Here is an 8101-nt window from a genome sequence, read left to right as displayed (position 1 = left end):
TCTCTCTCTCTCTCTCTCTCCCTCTCTCTCTCTCTCTCTCGTGTTTCTAGTTACAAGAGGGAATCGATAAGATGTCGAGAAGTAGGCGGCTTAGACACAAGAGTTATTAAACTACGCGTAGCTTCCTGACACAATGTCCCACATCGTATAAGAGAGAAAATAAAATATTCACCGTGTTTCTCGGCCACACTGTTTGGTTAATTAAAGTCGGCCTACCATCTTCATCTCTCTCTCTCTCTCTCTCTCTCTCTCTCTTATTATCTTACTCTCACTCTCTATTTCTCATTCTTTCACGGTCCTCGACAGAGCGTTAATTGCTCGACACCCCGAAGAGAAACTCTAGAGGTCCCTCTAATTTAATTAACGTGCCACGGGTAAACGCGTTTTTCTTCTGCCTTTTTTCCATGTTTTCTTCTTCTATTTTTCTGTTCTTTTCTTTTTTCTTCCTTTCTTTCTTTCTTTCTTTCTTCCATCCTTGCTTCCTTTAGTTCTTTCTCTTTAAGTACGTGAATACTTGCATATTCGTTCGCATTCCTTTCGTATCACACTACGAACGTGCGGGACGACATATTGGAGGGAAAAAAACGTGGGAGAAAGAGAAAAGAAAAGAAATATATAAGAGAAAAAAGGAAAAAGAAAGAGGAAGGATGTACCTCGACGAAGGATATATCTCTCGTTAGAAGAACGCTTCTAACGAGCCATAATTAGATCCTTGAGACCGATAGTAAAAGTTTTCATTTCGAAGAGCCTACTAGAAGAGAAACGACTACTATTTCGAACAATTTTCGAAAACGCCTTGTTCTCGACGCGATATCAACGAATTAATACTTTCGATCGATCGATCCAATCGATCCAATCGATCGATCGATCGATCGATCGATCGTTGTGTATTATTAGGAAACATTAAAGCTGATGTACTTAACGTGCATATACATATATACATACATTCTGTAAGGAATATCTCGCATCGAAATTATAATTTAAGGAGTGGTCCTTCGAAAGATTGGAGATCCAGTTTCCTTAACGAGGCGTATCAATTGTTCCTTTTTCTTTTTCTTTTCTTTTTTTCCTATTTGTCTTTACGATTCGTTCGATTAATTTCGATTCTGCAACATCATCATTCAAAATTGAAATAACACGAAGACGTATAAAGATTAATTTACGACGTTTTATTATCTTTCAAAGGGAGATTGCAAACCACTCCCACTTTTTTCAAATCCATTCAATGCTTCTCTCTCTCTCTCTCTCTCTCTCTCTCTACCACCCCCACCCTCCCACTCACTAACTAAGCCTTTCTAGCTCGATAATTTCTGAGAAATTTAAATACAATCGCCTTTACTCAGAGTGACGAACGCTCCTGTATAAATTTGCTTTCATTTTATTTCTATGGATTCGTTCTAGGTCGACCTCTCCTTTCTCTCTCTCTCTCTCTCTCTCTCTCTCTCTCTCTCTCTCTCTCTCTCTCTAAATATATATATATATATATATATATATATATATATATTTAAATTCTTTCTTATACAATGCAAAGTGTCAGAAAAACGTACAAAGCTGCTTCTTCTTTTCACTCATTCCTTATTTATTCATCCTCTCACTTTTTCTATCTATCTATCTATCTATTTATCTATCTATCTATCAATCTATCTATCAATCCATCCAACTATCCATCTATCTCTTTCTGTCATTCTACAGTACGTGACACAAGCTCGAGTTCGATCAAAAGATACTAAGAAACCGATAAGATCACCGACGTTCTACGTGATACCAAATTTAAATCCGAGAATGTAGAACAGAACCTTCCTAATTCGGGTGTTCGTACGAGTGGTTAAGGTAAACGTGATCGGTATACGAATTGCGTTTTGTGACTAGTCCAACAAACGTTCATTTCTTTTCCTTTTTCTTCTTGTTTTAATTTTTTCTTTCTTTTCATCGGTTATGGGGACACCGTCCTACATTTTCATATTCGGCGACGATAGAGGAAAAGTCCCAAGGACATAATTATTTTCCAAAAGAAAATGTTATTTTCTAATAAAATTTTCTTCACACATCTCCACACGTAATACATATATACATCACATAACATATATGCATCACGCATCGTGTGATCGTACAAAGTAACGTTCTCTCGACTTTCAGTTAAAATCTAGAACTCGTTAAAACGAAGGGCAAACTCGTGTTTCCATGTGCGCGCTCCAGTTATGCATTAGACCTATACATAGATACATATGTAAAACTTGGAAAGCCTTTTGAATATGTTACTGACTTTACACCTATGCTCCCTTTAAATGTTTGACATATTTATCGTATAACCCTTTTCACGTAATACTCGATATATCGATCATAATAATATGAATATAGTTACCGTGGATCTTTTTTTCCGACGATTTTCACGAAAATCACGTTCCATGTATCGCCGTTTAAAGAGTATGTAACGTTCGAAGACTTTTAAACATCCGTCATACATACCTACGAAAGCACGTTGCGAGGAAACAGAAAGAGAGAGAAAGAGAAAGAAAGAGAGGGAAGTAGCGACAGGGATGAGGGGAGAGCAGGGGGATGGTAAGAGCGAAGTTTTTCGTAAGCGACGATAAATATATTACCAAACGTTATTCGAAGCGGGCTTTCGAACGTTTGTATATACCGGCTACCTTCTACCACTCTTACTGCTGCTGTGCTCGCTGACCCATTTGTGAAACTTGCGCGACTCTCGTTGCCACACACCTTTTGCCGTGTGCTCAATTATTACAACACTTTACGAATTACACGGACCTCCTTACCCGTCTCCGATTTCTCTCTCTCTCTCTCTCTCTCTCTCTCTCTCTCTCTTTCTCTGTCTGTCTGTCTGTCTGTTTGTCTCTCTGTTTCTGTCTTCTTTTATCTCTCATCCTCTTTAACGTCTTACTTTGTACCTTGCCAGGAAGAAAGAAAGACAAGAGATAAGACAAATTTTTTGGCAACTCAATTATTTGCTGAATTCTGAATCTTCGTGAATTTCATCGTAGAGTTATTTATTGTTTAAGAAAAAAAAAAAAAAAGAATTATCTTTGAAATAATCAAGGACTTCTCTCTGTCCGTCTCTCTACTAGTAGAGAACATCGTTGACGATAAATGCAATTTGTTACGATCTTCGATCGAATTTTATTATCGTATTCTTTGTTATTAAAAAACGCATTGATTTGCGTTTCACTTTCCGTAGTTTGTTCATTAAAAGAATAGAGTTTGAAATAACTAGTATATTAGAGAAAGAGGGAGAGAGAGAGAGAGAAGGGATGCTATCGGTTAGAGACCCCAGTAATGTGTAAATCACATTATCTATTATCCACATTCGCGATAAAAGCGATATCAATTGCCGTGTATGACGCGAGTCATCCAATGTTTTTCCCCTTATATTCTACCGTTTTCATAAACGTTTGTAAAAGCAAGCATTACGATATTATTAGGATTCTCTTTCCCATTGGAGAAAAATTTGGAGAGAAATAGAAAAGGAAGAAAAAAAGAAAGAAAGAAAGAAAGAAGGTATCGGACAATATAACATCGTTGTGTTATTTTATTTGAGTAAAGAACGACGAATCGCCGAAGGTCGTGTTTAAAACTCATAAGAATTCTTTGTAAAAGAATCAATGACATCGTTTTTTAAAACGTGATTTGAAAATGAAGAAAGTAAGATAAAAAGCACGAGAGAGGGAGAGAGAGAGAGAGAGAGAGAAAGAAAGAGATAGATGTCTCTTTGAAAGAGCACTTTGAGAAAGAGAGAGACACATGTACGTACGTATATATTCGTGCATTAAAAGTTAAAAGGATGTTTCCGAGAGAGAAGATGATACACAAACGATGGTGACCATATGGAAGAGATTTCACTGAAGAAAGATGAGATGAAAAGCGAAAGAGAAACGGAGAAAGAGGAGACAGAAAGAGAGAAACTAAAGATATTTATTACGAGACACGATAGAGGGAATACGAGTCAGAAAGCTTGCTGACTGGTACTTCAACGTACGTCAGAATTTATCAATGAGGCTGGTTGTGTGTGTCCTTGCTGATACAACTGTATCTCTTTATACGTATTCTCTTGTTCATATAGAAGAGAGAAAGAAAGAGAAAAATAAGAAAAAGATAGTGATATTTCTTTCTTCAAACAATAAAATCGTTTAGAAAAATATCTAGAATTCTCTTTCCTCTCTTTCTTTCTTTCTTCTTATTCGAAACTAAGGGATAGATATCTCCTGTCTAAAATTCGTAGAAGGACTCGGTTAAAATGGTTTCAAGGAATATCCTGCTAGAAAAAATTCGAAGGAAGAAAGAAAAGGAAAAGGGAGGAGGTAGAAAAGACCCTTTCGAAAATGGAAGCAAAACGAAAGGAGCTCTAACTTTTGGGAAGAATATATAACGGGTGTGTTTTAACGTTTTCTCTTAATCGAAATCTTTAGAAACTACGAAGAAATCATTTTCGAAAGGACAATTTTATTAATGCTTTTTGCAAAACGTCCCTTACATAATAATATCGAGATATAATTTTTATTATACTTTCTTCTTCTCTTTTTCTTTTCTTTTCTTTTCTTTTCGAACTGTAAGCTCATTTTAGAATGGCTTCGAGATTTCGAAAAGATAAAAAGGAGAGAAAGAAAAATGCGGGCTCAGCGAAATTCTCTTTTCGAGTCTTCATTTCTTTCTCTCTCTCTCTCTCTCTCCTCCTTCTCTCTTTCTCTTTCTCTCTCTAGCTTTTCCTACAGGCGAGATGAAAAATCGACGAAGGCACTCTCGTGAAATCGTTTTTCTCCTTCGAATAGGTCCCTCTTTTCTTCCTACGGGTCACGTTTATCCTCCAAGGATTAACGTCAACCTCCTCCTTCTCCTCTCTTTTTCTCTTCCTCCTTTTCTCATTCTTCTTCTTCTTCTTCTTCTTCTTCTCATCCTCATCGTCCTCGATCTTTTCTTGTTAACCTTAGATCACGATCGACGAAGCGTTGAAACGTTCTTCTTTCTATCCTATCGTACGATATCTATAAGGTGAAGATTTTTTTAAGGGAAAAACTTTTCGATTAATTATCGAAATTAGAAAAATGTTATGAAATCTTTTTTTTCTTCTTCTTCTTTTTCTTTTTGTTTTATTTGTAGTTTTTATTTACAGGAAAGTTAACGATTAATGCGAGGCCATAAAAATTAGCGTGATTGTGAAATTGTTGAGAAAAAACAGGATCAAAATTTTTATTGATCGATTGCAATATCTACGAGATTTTTTATAAGGAATTTGTATACATACATATTTTCTTTCTTTCTTTTTAAACTTTCCATATACAGGAAATTCATAAACATCTTATCGTCTTGGCAACTCTTTCGAATCTCGTGAAAGTTTCTTCTCCCCTCTGACGTTGTACCCCTCGTCAAGAAAAGATGTGCCTGAATGCCGAAATCGGCGAATGGGGGCACGACGATCTCGTAATTTTCGTTGAGAAGCGAAATGTTGCATTACCATAAGAAGACGTTACGAGAATGTCGATCGACCCTGGTAGTATCATCCGTGGGGGAATTAGGAAAAATTTTAAAAAGAAAAAGAACGAAAAAGTACATGAAAGATAATATTACGAAAGATCTTGGGGAATTTCGTGATTTTTCAATAATTTCCAATTAATTAATTTCCTAACAACGTACTTGCTTGGAAGCTCGAGGCTGTCATATCAATATTAAAATGAGAATTAATCGTTTAAATCGCGATAATAGAAAAAAAAAGAGAAGGTTGGAAGATGAAAGAAAAAGAAAAGGAAAAAGAGAGAAAGAGAGAATAAAGAGAAATATAAGAAGGAGAAAAAAGAGGGAAGATAGAAAAATACTGTCTAAATTAGAAGGAGGTTGGAAACGTAGCTGGAAAGTTCGTTCGTCTCCCTCGAGGCTCAAAGAAGAGAGAAAGAACGTGGGAGGGATGGTTTCCTCATCCCCTGCCTCCACCCACCCCCTCCACTCTCTCTCTCTCTCTCTTTCCCTCTCTCTTTCTCTCTTTCTCATTCTCTGTAACAGGAACCAGAAGGGCCACATCGGCCACAAGTTCCAGACAAAGAGGACAAAGGCCCAGATCTGGGCGAGTCTCTACATGTGAATATATATATATATATATATATATTCACGTGTACACTACATTTCCATCTCTCTTTTTCTCTCTTCCTGCATCTGATGGTCATCCCGAAGGAAGAAGAAAAAAGGATTTAAAAAAAAAAATTAATAAAAAAGAAGTCTCGTCACTTACAAGCTCGAACGAAAAATACATGTATAAAATATACATACACATGTATATATATCTATATATCTATATGTATGGGTGATTCTCGCGAATCGTAGCTATGTATGTGTTCGTCCATGGAATACTTTCACTGGTTTCACGGCCAGCAGACACGTTTACACGATGCTAATAATATACTCTCGACAGAGCCGCGGTACCATTTACTCCGTTGGCCTGCGGACGTGCAGGTCGAGCCTCGATTTTCTTTCTCTCTTCCTCTCTCATTCTTTTGCGATCTTTCGTTCGTCTTCTCTCTCTCTATCTTCTATCGTCATCGTCGTCGTCATCGTCATCGTCAACATCGTCATCGTCATTATATCCCGTTCGATCGCAAAAGTGTTATTATCCAATCGATTTTGATCCAGCAATTTATTTTTTATTTTTTGGCGTTTTATTTTCTATCATATATCTCTGAACTACTACTTCCTACTTGATCTTGACATTGATAAAATCGACGACATTTTTGTATCTTTAGACGGATACTTATAGTTTTCAAAGTCTTTAAATATAGTATGTACTTACGTACTTGCGTACGCAAGTCTATCTCTCTTCCGCGTATCTATTTCTAACAAGCTAATTACTATTTGCCATTAGAAACTGACAAGAAAGTGTTATTCCAGTTTCAAAGTTGTACAGTCACGGAAGATAATGATTGGGTGATCAGCTGTCCTTGATCGTAAAACGTGTCGCGGTTGTCTACGTTCCAAGAGACATACTCGCGCACGTCGCTTGATCCAATCGAGATTATTCATTTTCCTTTTTTTTTTTTTCTTTTTTCTTTTTTATAAATCTTTTTCTATTCTTTTTTTTTTTCTTTCCTTCTTTCCCTTTTCTTATTTTCCTTCGGGTTACTTTTTTTAACTGGAAACCTTGAACTTGCTAATTGAAAGAAACTACTTTTTCGTAATTACTTTCTTATAATTTTATAATTTCTCTATACGTGTGATATATTAATCCAACGTTAATAACATTTTTGTAATAACATAAATTTTTATAAGAGCTACGAATTAATCTGAAAATATTATTCAAATCCGTCGGAACTTGAATATATTATCCTACTTAATTATTCTCTCTCTCTTTCTCTCTCTCTCTCTCTCTCTCTCTCTCTACTTATCACTCTCTACATATAATTTTATAAAAACTATAAAAATTAATCTAACGATATTAACATAGATTACATATATACGTACAAACATACACACATACGTAGTAGGAAAAGTAAGTCCGAAATCCATCGAATCTCGAACGTGTTATCCTACTTTACTATTCTCTCTCTTTCTGTCTGAATGAATAGATAACTAGAAACAAGTCTAAAACATTTCCCTGAACAAGCTTTGAGAGAACGTGTGTTCACAAGCGCATTCGTGATATTTCACGGCGATGAACGTGCTAACGAGCTTTAGGGTATTCACAGACACGTGCTTCGTCGGTCGCTCATTAAATTAGGTAACAATGAGTGGACGAGAGAGTGCACGGCTGCGTTCCTGTTCTGTGTTTCCTCTCGTTCTTCTTGTTTTTCTCTTCATCCTCCTTCTCCTCTTCATCCACCTCCACCAGCTTCTCCTTCTTCTTCTTCTTCTTCTTAAGCTTCTCCAACTCCTCCTACGAACATCGTCGACTCCCATACAACACGGTCGTCCTTCCACTCACTTTTCTCCTCCTTCTTCTGCACCATCTCCTTCTTCTTCTTCTTCTTCTCCTTCTTCTTCTTCTACTACTCCTTCTCTCCTTTAGTCGGCACAGTGGGATGCCAAGGATGTGTGTGGACGCCAAGGCACACGGTGGGGTCGGCTACCAGACAAGGTCACGGCTACCAATCGCTCTTTCTCTCTC

At 36.8% G+C, this 8101-nt stretch overlaps 1 protein-coding gene across 6 annotated transcripts in view; it reads left to right on the top strand.

The window, feature by feature from the left end:
- Positions 1-8101, top strand: part of LOC122635638 (protein gustavus) — an 80537-nt gene that overhangs the window by 59749 nt on the left and 12687 nt on the right. The window lies entirely within an intron of this gene.

This window comes from Vespula pensylvanica, chromosome 18 (assembly GCF_014466175.1).
Source record: "Vespula pensylvanica isolate Volc-1 chromosome 18, ASM1446617v1, whole genome shotgun sequence".
NCBI lineage: Eukaryota > Metazoa > Arthropoda > Insecta > Hymenoptera > Vespidae > Vespula > Vespula pensylvanica.
Note: the sequence above shows the minus strand (reverse complement) of the source record. Positions and strands in the feature narration are given on the sequence as shown.